Source organism: Lepidochelys kempii, chromosome 12, assembly GCF_965140265.1.
Source record: "Lepidochelys kempii isolate rLepKem1 chromosome 12, rLepKem1.hap2, whole genome shotgun sequence".
Classification (NCBI taxonomy): Eukaryota; Metazoa; Chordata; order Testudines; family Cheloniidae; genus Lepidochelys; species Lepidochelys kempii.
Genome location: NC_133267.1, coordinates 17,160,111 through 17,180,537, shown reverse-complemented (window position 1 = coordinate 17,180,537; position 20,427 = coordinate 17,160,111). Strand labels below are relative to the sequence as shown.

General features: G+C 43.8%; 1 long non-coding RNA gene across 4 annotated transcripts in view; it reads left to right on the top strand.

The window, feature by feature from the left end:
* The window catches only part of LOC140896235 (uncharacterized), a 382,955-nt gene extending 362,741 nt beyond the window's left edge, over positions 1 to 20,214 (top strand). For all 4 annotated transcript variants that reach the window (XR_012154477.1, XR_012154476.1, XR_012154475.1 and 1 more), the window contains 3 exons: positions 17,060 to 17,146; positions 17,233 to 17,867; positions 19,091 to 20,214. This is a non-coding gene — a long non-coding RNA (uncharacterized lncRNA). The remainder of the gene's footprint in view (positions 1 to 17,059; positions 17,147 to 17,232; positions 17,868 to 19,090) is intronic.
* The last annotated feature ends 213 nt before the right edge of the window (positions 20,215 to 20,427 follow it).

Sequence of the window (20,427 nt, the reverse complement as noted above, 5' to 3'; positions counted from 1 at the left end):
TGAGAGGAGCTTTCCCCTGGCCAGGAGGGATTTCAAAGGGGTTTACCCTTCCCTTTATATTTATGACAGAGTGTCTGCTGTTGCTTTCATGGAGGGAGGGAGGGTTGACTGATGACATTTACCCATAACCACCCGCAACAAATTTTTGGCCACATCAGGCACTGGGAGCTCAGCCCAGAATTTCAGTGGGCAGCGGGGACTGCGGGATAGCTATCCACAGTGCACCGCTTGGAATGTTGACACTTGCTATGGTATTGTGGATGCACACCACCGAATTAATATGCTTAGTGTGGACGCATGGACTCGACTTTATACAATCTGTTCCCAAAAATCAACTTCTGTAAAATTGGAGTACTTTCATAGTGTAGACATGGCCTAAGATGGCAGCTGTAGTGATGGAAGGAGGGGAGCAGTGTAGATAGCGGAGGAGAATTGGAGTGTATCAGGAGATCTTCACAAAGATGATTTGTAAATATGTCTTGACATTTCTAGTCATTCAGGGTCCCTATTCAACTACCATTCTATGTATGTTTACCCAAAGTCTTAGAGGTTGTCAGTTTTTGTAAATACAAGTGTGAATTTGTTTTCCACCATTCTGGAGCATTTTCTTTCACCTTTATTCAAAAACACTTCCCCCAAAGGGCTCTGCTTATGAATAATAAAGGATGTGTTTATCTATGAAATATAGCCCTACTCTGATCCACTATAATTGATAATCTAGTCCATTTTTACATCATTCACCTTAAAGGTGGTGTATGCTTTAAAGAACACAACTATTCCAAAAAAGGGTCAGACTAATATTAAATTGAGGTGTTTGGGTCTTTTTTGCCAAGCCCTCAGATAGCTGTTAAAATGATAACATTTTGGCTGAAGCATCCTTAAAAGGGTCTCAGCATTTTAAATGCTGTAATTGGCCAAAGGACTGTTTCTCTTGCAATCTCACAAAGCTCAGAGGACATTACTTGTGCACACAGAAGCATATCCAAATCTTTTGACTTGTTCCCAGAGTTTTGGCTCCAACGCTGCTATGAAATAGGAGTTGATTTAGAAGAGCATTCTGGGTATTGGCATGCAAATGAACATATTGAGCCTCCAACTTTGCTTCAGAATTTTTAGACCCATTAGTTCTAAAACATTAGCTTTTAAACTGTACCAAGCTTTCCTCAGGCCATGTGTGGTTTTGAAGCATGTACTCATCCTTAGGGTTGTTAGACATCTGGGGCTATGCTAATTTACACCAATTAAGGATCTGGCCCATTTACGTGGAATTACTTTGTGTTGAAACATAGCTAATATCCATACAGCTGATCTACTAAATCAGACTGGCCCTTATACACTCTGCATCCTTGTAAACTGATACTAAGTCCAGTTTAAATGTTTGATAGGTTTTAGGACATAGCTCAACTGCTTCCCTAATTCTTCAGCTTTGTAGGCTTGATTTATAATAAGAAGCTGATTATCTCACGGTATACTCTTGTTAAAACCACAACGCATGTATTGGAAGCAAAAAACTGCTTTAATAATAGAGCCTACCCTAATCGGGAGCTCAACTGTAAAAGGGTGAGTGAAAGGTTATAAAATGTCACATTAACATGCAACCAAAAATGTTCATGGAAAATGGTGTAAAACGGAAACAAAGACGAATTAGTCCAAACAAAAAAAAACATGACAAATTATTTAAATCATGCTTGGTAAACAAAAAAGCATGGAACCAAAAATCCATAAATTGAAATGAGGCCTACTGGGAGACAAAATAATGAGAAGATAGGCTGTTCCACCCATCATTCCCCTTAGAGGTTCTAAAAATAAAAATAAAATAATACCCCACTACACCTTGGGGGAAAAATATGAATATGGACAAAGGCTACTACTAGACTTGATGACAGAGATGGGGAAGGAATGAGCTTCACCATCTTGGCTGCCATCCTCACCAGCTCCTGAAACCCCAGCCCTTCTTTATCCTAATCTTGTAGGATATATGGACCAGACCAGGCCAGAGAGAGGGACTAAGATGACACCATCACCTCTACTAGCTCCAGCTGAATCCCAACCACCACCCAGGATGTTCAACTTTCTCTCCTTCCCCTGCCCCATGTGTTTTTTTGCTTCTCTACCTTATTTCTTCTCTTTTCTATTACTCTTTCCTTTGGTCTAATAAAGTCTGGCTCAGCAAACCAGGACTGTATATTTTGCAACACTGCTGTAAGCCTGTGACAAAAAAGAGGGACCTAAAAGCAATGCCCTAATCAGTCTGCTGCTGGCACAAGTTTGCCAGGTCTCACAGTGGCTGATGAGACTGTGTGCTGGGTCTGTGTTTTTCCAGCTTGGCAAGTCAACACCAGAGACAGAAGCTGCATTTTCTACTTTGGCGGTTCTTTTCTCTTGTGTGTTTGTCTTGTTTTGTCTTCTAGGAAACAGGACCAGATTAACAGCAGTGACAGCTCCATCCCATCTCAACTAACTTTTTCTCTTTCCCCCCAAAAAGGACAATTATAGTCTTTAATACCCTTTAAAAGACTCAACAAAGAAGAGGCTTTTTCCTCTAAAAATGCTCAATTTTTAAAAAAAGGAACAAGGGATATTTCTAAACTGAAAGTGTTATTTGATACTTTATTTCAAATGCTTTAATTGATTTTCCTTCTTTTCTGAATCTTTAATAAAAGGATTTTTATGAGCTCTGTATAAGCTCAAAAACTTGTCTTTTTCACCAACAGAAGTTGGTCCAATAAAAGATATTACCTAAAGCTTAGAGTCACAAAGTGGGTGGGTAAGAATTGTGTGGTGTGTGTAGGCCTGTTGTTTTAACCCTTATCTTTGATTGCTATATCCCTAATGACAAGTAAATGATCATCTGTTTTTGAAGAAGCTGTCCTGGGTCAAGCAAGTTTGTACGGTCACAAACTTAGCGAGAGGATTCTATAGCCAGACCCTCAACCAAGATAGGCTGGTTGAGACAAATACAGCTGGTAAAAGGGGGTATTGTAGCCTGATGATCCAGTCTAAAGTGGGGTGTTTGGGGAGAATTGCAGGGAAAGGCCTGGAAGGGGTGCCCACAGAAGTTCTGGAAGAGCAATCTCAGGCGTGGCTCATCCTTGAACAGTAACAAGCCTATGCAGGCCCCAGGGTGGGAGAGGGATGGTGCTTTGGTGCTAGAGTCTCTGGGCTTGTCTAAGTGTACAATACGCAGTGTCTCCCCTAGTGAAGATGCGATATATACAGGCAAAAGAAATTGTTTTGTTGTTATAGTTAAACCACCTCCCCAAACTATACCAGCAAAAGGACTGTATGCAAAGCTAGCCCAACAATATCCTATGTTACTTTGTGGTGTGATTCCCCCCTGCCCCCCACACACACACACTCCTAACCAACATAGATAGACTAGCAAAACTTTGTAGTGTAGGCCTGGCAGTAGGCAGGTAGAAGTTGCAGTGCCTCACTAATTCTGCTCCTGGGCCTTTTGTTTGGGTATAGATTTCCATATGTACATTTTGGAACAGGACAGAGTCCAAGGGTGAAATCCCAGCTCCATTGAAGTCAAAGGGAGTTCTGCCATTGAGTTCAATGGGGCCAGGATTTTTACCTCAAGATTTCTTGGGGGTGGACCATGATGAGGATTTCTTGTGACAGATTTCTTATTTCTGCTTGGATGAGGAAGTGTTCTGACCAGGATTTTGGGGTGGGAGTACTTCTTATGCTATTTATATCTACTTTCAGGCCACTTGTAGAGTGCACAGTATGGCTCTTTAGGTGTGGGCATACAGTAGTGACCTGTGAGAAACCGAAGGTGGAATGTTTGGACAGAAGGTTTGGGGTTATTGCATCAGAGAGGTCAGTGGCATAGATAGTGATGTCTCTTGAAATGTTAGATATTTTGAACCTCCTCAGCACATCTCTATTAGCTTCTCTCCAAAGCCTTTGTAGACTGGAGGTTTACAGATTAGCAGGATGGTTACGTTAGTCCTGTCTGTCAAAGTGGCTTAGCAGGACTCCTCTTACTGATTTTTGTGCCAAATATATTCCATACACCTATAAGGGATATTTGTTATGGAGGAGAGAGATTTTGATTGCAAGTATGCAAATGCAATCTGGGCTCTGTCAAGATGGGTTCTTTCCTTCCCATGCACCATCAGCAGTTGCATCATCTCACACAAACAAAAGACTGGTCTAGACATGAGTGACCAAAGTACATTACATCACAAACCACACCACAGTGAGTAGCAGCTAATTTTAACTAGGCAAGAATCATTCATATTACGTGCTGGTAGTTGCTGACAGGATGAGGAAAATGAGAGAGTTATGAATGAAGTTGCATGCACACAGAATAGGCTCAGATTCCACAATAAAAAGTGTGGTACAAATGTCTAATTAGATTACATTGAGTTAAATTAAAATAGATTAGAAGGCATCTGCAAAATAAAGGAATGATAAACAGTAATTTCTTCAAAGAACTATGAGAATATACACTAAATCAGCAAGAGGGCAGCTCGATTAGAGATGGCACTGAACCACAGTGAAACTTTGTGATATTTTCTTTCTGATGAAGAGGTCTCTACTTGAGCCACAAGTCAAGCCTCCCTAACTATCAACACCAGAGGGCCTAGTTAACTTGTGTAACCATCTTTAGCTAAGCAGCTATGCCAGAGGTGGGCAAACTACGGCCTGTGGGCCACATCCGGTCCATGGGATCGTTCTCCCCGGCCCCACCCCCACTTTGCTCACCCCTGAGTTATACCATAAACAAAGTCTGAACGAACACACACACACATACACACACTCTCTCTCTCTCGCTCTCTCTCTCTCCTCATGGCACTGGGTACCGGTGCCCCAATAAGAGGGTTTGAGTTAAATTTAGAATTTTATTACTCTTGGAATGCTCAGATAAAGCTTTCGTCCTACTGGTGCAACTCTAGCATGAGAATATATTAAACATTGCTGTTCAGGAAGGAACACAATCTTTTCATTTTGCATCATGCAAGGCAGCTATTAAAGCTGAGCTTAATTTTATACATTTGTATTGTACATTTATTAAGGCTTTGTGGGTATTGCAAGTACAATTCCTATTAGTAAGTGCTAACATGCAAATACTGGGAATTGCTGAAAACACTAAATAGGCTATATACAAGTTTTAACGAGAGGCCTATATGTCCGTCCATTTATAATCTTTGTCACCTTTTCTTTACTAGCCTATTATTCATTTAATGAAGTTTCTCCTGATGCATATTTCCTCACTCTTTCTGTTAAATATTCTTCTGTAGAAACTGGAACACAAAGGAGAAAGCGTCACTGAGAAGGCTTTGTTAAAATTAAAGAGCTCAATTTTTGGAAACTTAAAGGATATTATTGATGCTGACCAGTGGCCCTCAATGGAAAAAATAAATATAACAAGACATTCTTGTGTCACATGTGGAAAACAAAGATGGTGATAACTTTTTCCAGAAAAAGAAGAAAGACTAAAGATCCTAAAGAAAGCATATTGTGGTGGCTGAGTTTCCTGGTCAGTTACTGAAAGAAGTTGGTGCTCTAGACAAAAGGAGTTCATTGGGAACACATAAAGGTTGGTGGTTCCCCTCTGCATTAGCTTATTCTTGGATAATAGGAAAGAATCACAGACCCATTGTGTCACCTGTTTATTTTTTAATTGGAAAGAAAGGCTCCTTATTTCAAATATATTGGTAAAGCTGAAGAGATGCTAGTCTCAACCTTTGAGCAAACTGATTCGTTACACAACATACCAGTGTCTGCACACACACAGAACATGACCTAAACAATCAGACCAGACAATGTCAGATCAAAAAGGAATTTATTCAACATTAACTGCAGTGGCCATTTTCAAAGTTAAAACAGTGATGAGAGTGCAGGCCATTGGTGGCGGCAGGCTATACCCCCCATTGTTCACCTTCATACATATCAGTGGTGTAATATCTGGGACAAGAGGAAAAAAGGAACATGTCTCCCCACATCATGTTACTATATCATTGATGCCTCCCCATTAGGTCTTCTGCAGTCTTACTACTAATCCCACACAAAAGGCTTCACCTGTGGAAGGCACTGTCTTGAGAATGTGATCAGTGCTCCATCCACTGGTGGTAGAAACATTTCCATTATGGTGGTGGAACCAGTCCAGCATTCCACACTGGTGACAATCACTGGTGCTTGACCTGGGTAGCAGCAGTGATTGACTGCTGGCAGAGAGTGCTCACATTATTTACGGTAGTTATGCTTTGTGTTAGTCATAGACTCACAGAAAAATAGGGCTAGAAAAGACCTTGAGAAGTCATCAAGTCCAACCCCCTGCACTGAGGAAGGGCCAAATAAACCTAGACCACCCTGGTAGGTGTTTATCCAACATGTTTTAAAAGAATGCTCCTGGGGGCATTCCGCATCACTGCGCATGCACAGAATTCATGTTCCCGGCAGATTTCTTTGCTTCGCCGCAGAAAAATGACGGGGAAGCCAAGGGAAGCCTAAAAGATTGGTCATGTACCCCTCCCTGGCAGCACAAGCAGGTGGGTTCGGGTGCCCAGAGCAGCCGGTAGAGATGTAAATCACCACTGGGACGGGGTGGGGCTGAGCAGTCATGCATTTGGGAGGGAGAGAGACACTCTGTCCCTCTTGCTTGCTAATGCAGCACACTTGGTGTGGTAAGGCAAGGCTTTGGAGTGTTTCTGAGGTAGGCATAGAGCAGAGCAGAGCAGAATGTAGCAGCCTGTCTGCTTAGTGAATTGTTCCCATTGTCTTTGTGAATTCCCCCAGGAGTATAAAACAGGTATAAAAGTTAAGGCCCTTTATATTGCCAGAGTGGTGTAAAGGACAGTATGGCCTTATAAATGCTTATGGTGCTTTAGTGATTAGAGCTGGTCTACATTACTGGACTGAAAGAAATCCTGATCAAAATGTGCTCCGTGAACTCTTTGGTACTTACCTTTCTGGAGATGGCCAGTATAAATTGTGAGCTTGATTCCCCAGCCCTCACTTGCTCTTCAGTTGCCTATGATGTAACACTGAGCATATGACTACATATATTTGTTGACTAATAACTAGAAATAAAGGGTCAAACCTGCTACATTACTATTAGACAAAGGGGGTTTGGGGATTTCCTCCAATGCTCCCCACTCCCATTCTCCATCCATTTTATTGTAGTTTAAATAAATTACCAAAATAATTGAAACTGGCATGATTATATTACATTATTTTGACAAACAAAATGTGCAGAATTTTAAAATATTGTGCGCAGAATTTTTATTTTTTTGGCACAGAATTCCCCTAAGAGTAAAAAGAACTTTCAATGAAGGATATTCCACAGCTTCCTGGGGAAGCTCCTTCCAGAGCTTAACTACCCTTATAGGTGGAAAGGTAGTCTTAATATCTAACTTAAATCTCCTTTGTTGCAGATTATGCCCATTACTTCTGATCCTACCTTCAGGAAGCATGGAGAAGAATAGATCACCGTCTTCTTTATAATAAACCTTAACATAGTTGAAGACTTATCAGGTCTTCCCTCACTCTTCTTTTCCCAAGACAAAACATACTCAGGTTTTTTAAAACCTTTGCTCATTAGGTCATGTTTTCTAAACCTATTATCATTTTTGTTGCTCCTTTGAACTCTCTCCAATTTGTCCACATTTTTCCTCAAAGGTGGTGTCCAGAATTGCACACAGTACTCCAGCTGAGGCATCACCAGTACCAAGCGGAGTGAGACAATTACTTTCCACATCTTATATATGACACTTCTGTTAATACATTCCAGAATGGTATTAGCCTTTTTTTGCAGCTGCATCTCATTATTTATTCCTATTCAGTTTGTGATCCACTGTATCCTCCAGGTCCTATTCAGCATGACCACCATCTAGTCAGTTATTCCCTATTTGTAGCTGTGCACTTGATTTTTCCTTCCTAACTGAAGTACTTTGACTTTACACTTGTGTTTATTGAATTTCCATCTTGCTGAATTCAGACCAATTTGTCAAGGTCATTTTGAATTCTAAGCCTGTCCTCCAGAGTGCTCGCAACCCTTCCCAGCTTGATGTCATCTGCAGATTTTATAAGTGTATTGTCCACTCTTGTAATCCAACTCAATGATATTGAATAGTAGTGGACCCAGGACTGACCCCTGAGGGGCCCCACTAGATACACCCTCCCAGTTTGACAGAGAATCATTCATAACTACTCTGATTATTGTATTTCAACCAATTGTGCACCTACATTACAGTAATTTCACTTAGACCACATTTCCCTAGTTTGCTTTGAGAATGTCATGAAGGACTGTGTCAAAAGCCTTACTAGGAGAAGTAGTTCCTGATGTTGATAGTAGAGGGACTCCATGCTGACAGCTGCATTTGGCATTTCCCAGTTAGAGTTCTGTGTTGGGTGGCAGGTGGGTCTTCCTTTATTTTTCTGTCATGCCCAAATCCTCACTCAGGCAAAATCCTACAGACTAGTGAGTTTTGTCTGAATAAAGACTGAGTACTTTATGATCTGGGCTTTAGTGCACTTAAAAGCAATGAAGGACAGTCTTTTTCGCCAATACGTTATTTGGCATAAGTATTGATTGGACTATATTTTTATGTTTTGTTGTTTTCTTTAAACATGGATTCTTATTACCCAACAGGAAGACACCTGTGATTATTTTCTCTTTCTGTTTACAAATTATTATTTTTTGGCTTGACCCTTTTTTTAAAACCAGTTTTCATTGTGCACCTTTTTCGTTCACTTTGAGCTGCTTTTAATAGATTCTGTCATTTGTGAATGCTTTTGGCTTTTCTTTTGCATCTTTATGAAGTTGCTTTTTCCAGAGCGGACTGTGCTTTTGGGTTTTGGTCCTGGTTCTTTTCTTTTGTTCTGCAGTATTTTGAAGTATAAATTTACATCTGTTATACAGTCACCCAGCTTTTGATTTTATTGTGTTTTCCATGACTCCTGATGTTGCCTTTTCATTGTGCCTTGAAAGATAACTCATAAAGGTATCAAAAGTATGTTATACTGTACAAAAATGAAGTTCTCTGTGATTGGAATTCACTCACCCCCCCTCTCCACCAGATTTTGCTATGGATTGATACTCCCTAGGAATTTTTTTCAAAATTTCTTTTTATCATCTTGCTGGACTGATGTTTCTTTTCAACAAAGAGGACACCATGATACCAGGCAGAACAAGTGACATAACATGAAGAGGAAGAGAAAAAAATACCAAGTCATGCTAAAAAGGGAGAAGAAATGGAGCTGAAATATAATAGGGAGAGAGGCTTAACCTGCACTAAGTTGCAAGAGAGAAGGGGATGAAATGCAGCTGTAACTGAAAGGACATCGCGGACTGGGCTGTATGAGATAATTAAGTAGACCAAGAAAGACTGAATGAGAGAAATAAACAGAATTGAACTAGAAGTATTTAGAATAGGTGCCTGGTCATTTTTTAGCTTGGCCCATTATCCATACTACTCTATTTTCACCTCTTTATCTCCACCCAGTTCTAGCCTCCATATAAACTGAGCTGAATTGGAAATGGAAAGTGGTTATCCCTTTTCTTTTCCAGTTCTTTGGTTTAGTATAGCTGTTCTCCTTTTCTTCCCTGTCCATATATATCTCTTCCCTATTTCAAGACATGAGAAGGCTCAAGGGAAGCAAATGTCCTATCCTGCACACTCCCAAGTTGGCACACGATTCTAGAACATGAGGCACATTTTAGAGAAGTGCATGCATGAGGTACATAAAGATAGGCCAACATTTGAAATTTCAGGCACCTATGTTTGAAAGTGGTAGACATACTGTGCAATACTCAGATACACAGGGCCGGCTCGAGAATTTTTGCCGCCCCCAAGCAAAAAAATTTTTGGCTGCCCCCACTTTTTTTCGTGTCCCCCCGCCCCCAGCTCCGCGCCAACTCCACCCCTTCCCAAACGCTTCCCCAAATCCCCAGCCCTGCCTCCTTCCCCAGGAGTGCCGCAATACCCCCTCCCCCCGCATTGCTTCCTGCGGCTCCCCTCCCCCCCGGCAACCCTCCACCCTAGCTCACCTCTGCTCCGCCTGTTCCTCTGAACATGCCGCCTCTCGGCTTCTCCTCCCTCCCTCTCAGGCTTGCCGCGCGAAATAGCTGTTTGGCAAGCGGCAAGCCCGGGAGGGAGGGCGGAGAAGCGGAGCAGTGGCAGCACGCTCAGGGGAGCAGGCGGAGGCGATCTGGGGTACATTTCTAGGGGCGGCATGGCCGGCGGCAGAAAGCCGCCCCTAGAAATGTGCGACCCCAAGCACCTGCTTATTTTGCTGGTGCCTAAAGCCAGCCCTGCGGATACAAGGAAAAACTGCTTGAGCCATGTTGACAGGACTTCACCTAGCAGAAGCTGATTTTCAGGCCCCCCTCAAACAGTTGAGGGGCTCTGCTCAGAAGCTAATACCACCTCAGGGGACAGTATTATCTCCCACATATACAGTATTGCCTGTGGAGTTGTGGGAAGGATAATGAACCTGCACCTCCTGCTGGTCCTTCCCCATTTGTGCATCTCCGGGCCCATGGAGAGCTGTCTCCAAGGAACAGAGGTTACAGCATCACAGAGGCAGCTGATTAATGCCCTCTCCCACTGCTTTCCACACAGACAAGGTGTGATCTATGCACAGAAGGCACAATCTGGCCTGTTTTAATGCATGTTTTTACACCCACACACACTTTTGTGTGAATTTGATTCATATTAGTGTAAAAAATTAACACAACTTAAAGCTAGGTGTACTGCCATATTCTAAATACAGCCATCAATGACTGATGACTGTTTCAGATAATAACCCATATCCTGCCTGTCTCACTTACATGTGCAGTCTCGTTGGCTTCAATGGGACCATTTATGTGAGTAAGACAAGCAAGAGGTTTTCCTCAGTAGCTGACTCTTCAATCTTCTTAATACTGCTGGGAAAACCCAACATCTGCAGAGAGAACCGGCTGAGTCAGGGGAAGTGCACTCTGCATTCACAAGGAGGGGAGAGTAGAATATCAAACAGAGCCTACAAAAACGCAGTACACTGTGCAATCCCAGTTACTGGGATAAGCATTCTAGTGGCTCTTCAGTCTGAGACAACAGCATTTTGGGGGGGGGGGGGGGGGAGGAGAGCAGGAAATCAGTGAAACAAAGCAGTTTGAACTGAAACAAACTGAAGGACAGCTGTTTTCTATAAGAATTCCCTTGCAAAAATCACTAAGACGCTGTTAATTAGAGATTCATCTGTAAAAGATGTGGCATTCAAGCGATAAAAAGAATCCATTTCTGAAGGACCACTCCATAATTATTTTAAAAAAGCATTTCTGGTAGATAACTGATAAATATGCTATCAATTGAAAGAAGGTTGACATCCCAAACTATGACAAATTCATGGCATGGTTGATATGTCAGTAATTGCCATCCTAACACTCAGGAGACCATAAAAAGGAGATGTGGTGAAATAGAAGAGGAATAAATAATTTCAGTGCAAGTACTCCTCCTCCTCCTCCTCCATTTCTTCAGTGAATCATTGCCACAAGATTTGCCAACAAAACAATTTAATTTTTCAGTGTCGAAAGCAAGTTCTCCTGTTCTTCTGTCAAAAAATAAAAACTTCCATTGGCCAAAGACAGCTACTGGCTACAAACTATATATTTTATCTCCAGGAGCAGAAACAGAAGTATTTGGGCAGAAATAGCATAGATTTAGTAGAAAGTAAAAAGACTCCCCATTTGAGGTGCACTGCTTTCTAGGCAAAAATAGGATTGTCTAAATTCCCTGAAAGAAATATCTCCTAGCACACATTTAATACTGCTCAGTGGGAGGCATTTTATTTCCTTGTTTATTTAAAACTATGGGAGCTCCGGGAAGCTTTTCGGGCTGAATCATGAGCCAGGCTGCATATCCATGTAGGGGAGTAAATGACATAGCAGCTTCCTTCCTTCCTGCATGGGTTACCCACATGGGCACATGCTGATGGGCTCTCATCATGCCTCCCTGCTGTGGAGGTGAGAGGGAAGTGGGCTGGCAGCAGTAGGGAGTAGGTGGACCCAAAGCTCCACCCTTTAGCAGCCAGTATGGAGGATGAAATAAGTTGTGCCATCAAAAGGGCTGACCCAGTTTTCTTCCCAATGGAGCAAGGGGGAAGTGAGTACCAGATTACAACTCTCAGAGGATGTTTATAATTCAGACCAGGTCTTGGATTTTTGTTCCTCTGTCTTAATGAGTAACAGATATCATTCTGGTGACCACCACTAAAACAGTATTTAAGTTAGCCCCAAATCCAGCAAAGCGCTTTCTTTAAGCATGCAAGTAATTTCATTGATGTCAATGGAATAGTCACATTTTTCACATCAAGCACATCCTTAAATGCCTTGCTGAATTGGGGCCATGTAGCCTGACCCCCAATGGGAGGGCTGCACACCCATATCCTCCTTTGACGCCTATGGAATGAGCATGTGCTCAGTACCTCAGTCAAGGGTAACATTCCATTTCCACCAGAGAGCCCAATGCTGGATACAAACTGGGCTCACCTGGAATAGGAACAAAACAAAAAACAGGCTGAACTGGGAAAAGTACTGAATGGATTGAACTCTAAAGTAGTGTGAGCTAATTGGAAAAGGGCATGGGAGGAAACTGGGGAAGAGTAGGAAGGGAATGTTTAAATTAAAGTGGCAGATAATGGAGAGGAGAAAGTAAACCCCAAAGGGGACTTACTTGTGGACAGAAAAGATGGTCTAACCTAGACAGGGGAAAATAAGAACATGGGCTATCTTAGAAAGTGAAGAATAGTGAACTAGAGTAAACCAGAAAGTTATACTGTGTAGCTGTCTGAGAAATGTATAGGGCTCATCATGGCACCAAGAGCCAAAGCTGCAGAGAGGACGTATGTGGAGAGACACTTCAGCATCTGAGGGATTCTATCTGCAACGCACATAAGCAACTACACTGGTAGCACTTGTGGAAAGTACTGAGGAACTGGGCTTCTTTAGAGCTGCAGTATGCACTCCCCCCCCCCACACACACACACACCCGTCTTAGTGTATGCTAGCTGCTGTGGAATCAAGACCATACCCTGCTCCCTTTCAGGTGTTTAGTACCACTGGTAGCAGGATACTCCCTTTGTCTCTGTGCTCAGAGAGTGCAAAGCAGAGATCATGGCTCTCCCTGCACAGATGATGAAGAGAGCTCCTGACATCTACCCCTGACATACCGCATTCACATGGGGCTAGCCACAGCCTTGCCCATAATGCAACAGAAAAGAAAATAAAACTGCAAAGATAAAGGGTTGAATTAAAACAATCTATGAGTCAGTTGGGAGCTCGATCAGGTGCAAGATGTACAAAAGCCTTTGTGCACTGGTATTCGTTAGACAGTGCTGTAGGTACAATGTGACAGAAACACAGTGTGGTGTGATATGCTGTCGTCATTAAGGTAGAATGTGAAGGATGCATTCAGAAAAATACAGTCATACAACTTCAAATTAAGGGAACACATGTGAAGCCAGCCTGAGCAGAGAATCTTCTTCCTCTTTTTGGAATATGCTGACATTAATTGCACTAATCAGACCAGCTCCTACCTGTTTTAATTTAGAAACACCACCCTTTGCAAGACAGAATTTCATTATGGAATAATAAACTAGTCCACTTCACCATCCACGTCCCACCTTATCCCCAAGGTTATATTTGCAGCATCTTCGGCTTACTTGGAATCCATTAAATAAAGCAAGCATTAAACATTCTTAAATGGTAAAAAAAAATAAGTCATCATCATCAAATTATAATTCTGTGCTTGACCTTCAGTTCTATAGTACTCATTTATCCTTCCAGCTGCTAGGCTATAACCAATGGACTTTAGCCTGCTGCATCACAACTGCTATCAGCATACAGAAGTTGTGTGTCAAAAGCCCATGTATTAGGTAGCTGTCCTCGAGCAGTGATTTCCAATCTGTGGTCCACAGACCCCTGCGGTCCACAGACGATGTGTAAGATTTCCAAAGGGGAAACACAATTTCCAAGGCCATTCAAAATTTTTATTGGACTGCAAAAGAAAAAAAGGTTGAAAACCACTGGCCCACGGAATCTGAGCATGTGCATCTTACTCACATTTTAAAAATACTTGGAGCCTGATTTTCTACTCTGTTCCACCAGTTTTATACTGGTGCCACTCTACTGAAATTAATATAGGTTTATTATAAGTGCACTTCTGCAAACTTCCCCATGCACTAACGCTCAAAGGAAACATTTTGAAACTCTTAACTTTAGTGGCAGTCAGGGTGCAGAGATCTGCCAACATTCTTTTCCTAAGCCTTTATTCTTCAGACTGCCAGCACTAACCTTTTAAAGAGGTACCTTTGTTATACTATGTACAGTTTTTATTCTATCTTTGATGTGAGCCATTTACATATTATATATTGCATACACACAAAAGTTACTGCACTTTTTTTATCTTAAGACAAGGCTATATATATTTGTCATTACTTTAGGAATATTTTCCCTTCTCTTGCTTTATGGAATACACAGTACCAGATATCTCTTGCACATGTTGAAATATGGATAGATTTACCAAAGCATTGAAAAAATGGGCAATATTAGGGCTGTGGAACAGCTATCATATCACATCCTCCACATACTTGTGTGCACCTCTGTGCATGTACACCATAAATGCAAAAATAAAAGCATACACGGTGCTAGCTATGGGAACACTTGTGGGTTTCTACTGGTCAGTAGACACCAGATGCTACATACAACTCTATATGCCCCAATATTGGGTGTGGCTTGTTTTTCATTTCCAGCAACAACATTGCCGCCTCTTCTGGGGCAACAGGAAAATTCTTAGCCCTGGTCTACACTAGGACTTTAGGTCGAATTTAGCAGCGTTAAATCAATGTAAACCTGCACCCATCCACACGATGAAGCCCTTTTTTCGACTTAAAGGGCTCTTAAAATCAATTTCCTTACTCCACCCCTGACAAGTGGATTAGCGCATAAATTGGCCTTGCCGGGTCGAATTTGGGGTACTGTGGACACAATTCGATGGTATTAGCCTCCGGGAGCTATCCCAGAGTGCTCTATTGTGACCGCTCTGGCCAGCGCTCTCAACTCAGATGCACTGGCCAGGTAGACAGGAAAAGAACCGCGAACTTTTGAATCTCATTTCCGGAGACTGCGGGAACTGTGGGATAGCTACCCAGAGTGCAACACTCCAGAAGTCGACGCTTGCCTCAGTAGTGTGGAAGCACTCCGCCGAGTTAATGCACTTACAGCATTTTCTGTGGGGACACACACACTCAAATATATAAAACCGATTTCCAAAAAAACGACCTCTATAAATTCGACCTAATTTCATTGTGTAGACATACCCTTAGAGTACTGATAAGAGCTTGAAATTCAGAAGAAGCAAGATGTCTTCCCATCTTTCTCTCAGAGACAGAAGTGTCACAGCATACAGTCACACTCGTCCTGCACAGGAAATCCCATCTACTAGTTCTCTAACCATTCCCAGTCCCAACATATATATAGCTCAGATAAATTCCCTGCCTGACCCCCTTTCTGTCTGTATTCACACACAGATACTCTATCTAGAGTAGCACAGTAGTTTGGACCAGACAGAGTAAACTGAACCTTGGGTAAATTGCAGCGGTGGGTTCCCCAACTGAAAGGCTCTTCTGGGGTACCCAGATATAGTCACACTGCCTGATGGGAGTAATGAAGGAGCAGAGTCATAGTACAAAGATGCATTGGTCATGATGGAGAACTCCCAGCGACACCTTTCCTCCTCCATTCAGACTCACATCTCTGACTGATCTCTCTGCCTGGAAGGTCCACCATCACATCAAGCTAAACATGAGGCAAAGTGAACTCCTTATCTTTTCTCCCTAGCCTTCCTCCCCCCACACACACATTTTGATCACCACTGGCAATTCAACCATCCTCAGGTTTGCAAACACAGTGTTATTTTCAACTCCACACTCTTCAGTCCTGAACAATGCTTTTGCTACATCCTACTATTTCTTCATCTCCAAAATCTGTACTGCAGCCCTTTCTATGCCAACCCAAAAAATATACACAGAGTTATTCATTGCATTTGGTGCCACAGAAATATCAATAGATAATTATATATTAGCTCCTGATAGATCCTGAAATTCTACAATACCTGAAAGGCAATTTTCAGCAGAGATAAACTGAAGAAATACAAATGAATATGCAGACATTGCCCAAGGAAGTAATTCTGGCAGGGAGGAAGAACACAAGAAAGACCAAATATCTTCTGAGTTGTTACCACCTACAGAACTTTTCTCAGCCCTCAGCATCTAGTATTTATACCGCTGGTTACAAAAGATAGTTGCTCCTCCAGTGTGCGCTTGTGAAGTAATATTATGAACGTCATATTTTTTTAAACATAAAGACTCACCATAATCTGCTGTTGCAGAAAAAGAGCAACTTGACTCCAGATTATCCGGTTGCCCAAGACAAAATAAGTATGTTGTTGACCTAGTTTGTGGACTCAACAGTTTTCAAACTATATTGGAAATGCCTTTTCATATTACATATCCATATACTGCCTCACAGATATTCTTTGTCAATATATTACATGGCTGTATGAAGTGGTTACGGGGTTTTGTATGATCTAGAAAGCTCTGGTCATTCACATAACAGATATGTAGACCAATGGTCAAACTAGGGAAAAAAATAGACCAGAAGGTTAATATGAATTTGATCCTGCAAATCCTTATGCATCCGAGTAATTTCTGACCCATGCAAGAAGACCTACTGAAGTCAATGAAACTGTCTGTGTGTTTAAGGGCAGCAGGACGGGGCTATACATTTGCAACAAGGACATTTATAAACAGGAATAATCAGAGCTATTAGAATTAACAATATTCTGGAAGGGATATTAAACCTCATATGTCAGGCGTTAAGTCAATTTCTAATGATCAGAGATCAGGATGAGAGCTTATATCCATGGTTAGCCATGTCTGCCTATTGCTGGGTTCTTACACCTTCCCCTAAAGGTACTACTGTCAGGCAGAATACTGGACTACAGTGGATGGACCTCAGGTCTGTTCCAATATGGTAATTTGTTTGTTCCTTTTTGTATTATAGTAGCATCTGAAGACCCCCAACCAAGATCAAGACCCCATTGTACAGTTATAGAATAAGAGACACTCCTTGCCCTGAAGAGTTTCCAAGGTAATTATAAAGTGCTGTCTGTAAATTTCCTTCCCAGCTTTAAATGTCTGTGTGATGCTAGAATATCTTATAATATTCTTATCCAGATACATCAACTTCTAATGAGGGTTTGAAACAAAACAGCCCACTCCCAGAGGAAAATGATATAAACACTGACTTGCAGCATCTGTGACAGACCTCCCTCAGCCTTTCTGGAGAAGGGAAACATTTGATGATGGAGGGTTTATATATTTGAGGTTTTGAACTCAGCTAAATTTAACTAATTAAAAAGTATTCACCCCTCTCTGGATGTTCTAAAGCAGTGGAAGGATGTGATCAAGATGCTAGGGGTGCTGCTGTACCCCCAGGCTTGAAGGGGTTTCCATTATATCCAGGGTTTACAGTTTGGTTCAATTGCTCTCAGCAACCCCACTATACAAATTGTTCCAGCACCTCTGGATGTGATGACAGCAAAGCAGCCCAACAACTCATCTACAGAGACTCCAGCAGAAGGTACAATAAACCCATCTCACGCAGGACAAGAGACATGCAACAGATCTGCCCAGCTCTCTACTACCACGGCTACCAACCCCAGCCGCAACGAGTCGTGGGAGAACAATGGAGGAGTTTAAGCTTCAGTCAAGAGCTCATCAAAGAGAAAACTAGAGAGCTGGCATCTGTTTGTGTTTATTTGGGGGGTTGCCCACTCCATTCACTGGAAGGCCTGATAGTCTCATTGCAGGTGAGATGCACCTGAGGCAGGTGTCACTATTTGGGCATTTAAAGGATTGTAGCCTTTATTGGTTATGGTACAGGTTGGAGTCCTCTCTAAACGCATTCAGTGTTGGGGGGGGGGGCTGTACTTTTTCCTTCTGTGCCGAGTATCAGATGTTGCTTAGAGATAAAAACTATTTCCCTATAATTGGCCATCCCACATACCCATTTCAGGGCAAAGGAGCTTTGTTTCATTCCCCTTACAACAATGGCGCAGGTGAGCGACAATACATTACACCAGCTCTGCAGAGAGGCCTCATGGCCAAGACACCGTCCCCTTGGCACAAGCCAGCTTTCGCATGCTGCCCCCACGCTGCTTCGAGCCAGCAAAGGCCGGAGAACCCACAGGGCCCGGGGCTGGCAACTTTCCCGTGACCGTCCGCAGCGTTGAGCGTGCTGGCGTCGGGAGGGCTTCCAGCAGCCGGGGCCAGAACAGAGGAGGGCGCATGGACGGACCGGGGACGGGACACCAGCCCAAGTCTGCAGGCGGGTTGGACGGGGGAGCGCGCTCACCCGCAGGCTGAAATCTGGGTCTCTTTCCTACCCCCGTCCCGGTTTAGCGGAACTTCGGGAAACTCGCGGGTCCCCCTGGAAACTTGGAGCTGGCGTCGTAACAGGCGCAGGACGCTGCGCCCCTAGCTGAGTGACTCCGGCGCCGGCGTGGCTTTGAAGTCCACTATTGTAGCAAGGGCCCGAGTGTTTTACACACGCCGAACAGGTGTACACACGTCCCACACCCCGCCAGCCCTCCCCTCGCAGCTGGGCTCCTGCCAAACGCCGGACAGGCAGTGGCCTTTGGGAGTGCATCTACTGTCCCCCCCAAAGCACGTGCCTTAGCCGAGCAACCGCCCCCCCCCCGCTAAAAGCTACCACCAGGTGCATCCCTAGCCCTAGTTCTCCCAGGAGAGGCCCCCAAAGCCTGTTGTCGCCTCGCGCCTTGCACCCCGCGCGGACGTGGGCCCCGGGGAAGTCTGCGGGACGTTGAGGGGTCGCTCGAACCCAGATTTTAGCCACGTTCCCCCGAAGCTGCACCCGGCCCATTGACACGCTAACCACCGCGCCCGTTAGCGGCAGCTCCTCCGTTTGCAAGCACGAGAAACGGCCTACGGGTCTGCACGCAGGCGGCCCGGTGACTGTGCCCTACAGCGGTCCAGCTCCAGCCTCCTCACAAATCTCTCCCTCCCTCCCCAGCTTCCGGCCCGAGGAGCCTGCAGACCCGCCCCAGCTGTTTACCTGTTGCAAATCCGGCGTCCTCATCCGTCTCTGCCCGCCGAGCCCTCCACCCGCGAACGCGGAGGCTGGTGCGGTGTCTGTCTCCCAACCAGGGTTCGCTGCGGGTTATCTTGGTGCCTCCCGCGGAGAGAGCCAGCGGGCGAGGCGCCGCCTTGCTGGCTGTGTAACGACAGGCGCTCCCGCCAGTCGCTCAGTGACCCAAAACACTGATGCTGGCTGAAACTCCCCTCCCAGGCCTCTGCACGCCTCGGTGCCCTTCCACACCCAGAGAGAGCTGGATGCTTCGGCGCGAGCGTTCACACGGCCCCGCCACCCCGTTGATCCCGGAGCAGGCAGCCCCGGTTGCTGGCGGCCGTCAGACTTCTACGGAGAGTGGAGTTGGGAGCGGGCTGGCAAAGTACATAGACAGTGCACCCGGGCTAGGAAGGAGTTGTCTGGGAAATCGGTCCCCTGCCTGTGAAATGCTTTGTGTGCATGTTCTTCCAGAAACAAGTGTGTGAGGCTTCTGAGCAAACTTATTGGGATCTAGGAAGTGCCTAGGGGGTTAGCAGAGAGGAAGTGATATGGTGCAATGCAGGATATATAGCTTAAGCATTCAGTGAGTTAAGTGCATTGTACTTTTCCCTTTAAACAAAGCCCAGAGCTATTCGTTTATATAGGCACATTTATTGTTCATACAACCGGGGTGGGTTGGTAACTCCCCTTCTTCTCCACTACCCTCCCCATCCGCCCCCCCCAAAAAAATCCCAATTAACGGTGTGTTGATTTTTTTTTAATTCCCTTACATTTGTGTAATTACAATCACATTAGAAATCAATCAGCTCTGGTCATTACCATTAGCTATATGGCTCATAAACCGAACACGTCATGCTCATTTAGCTGAATGAAACAAATTCTTGTTGTGTAAACTGATGCTCAACTCTAATCAGCGCTAAATTCAATCAAAACATGACTTACAGCAATTGAAAATATATTAAAGGCTCTTAGAAAGTGCGAGCGGTTCCATTTGAGCGTCCTAAGTACCAAGTGCCAGTCCCGGGCAAACAGGATCTGTAATGAAGTAGGTGTGGGGGCTCGTATAAACAGAGAGGTGGAAGCTCTGTGGGGGACCGGGGGAGGGGAAATCTGCAGTTCCGCTTTGTAGGCTCGTCCCTACTCATTCATGAAAGTGTGGGGATTAGAAAAAATAGAACCATAGAGACCCGTGTGAACGTAGGGGACGACCGCTGTTAAACGTGATCAGCATCGCCTAGTTCAGGAGGGACAGCCTCTCTTCCCGCTAGGATAATGCTATA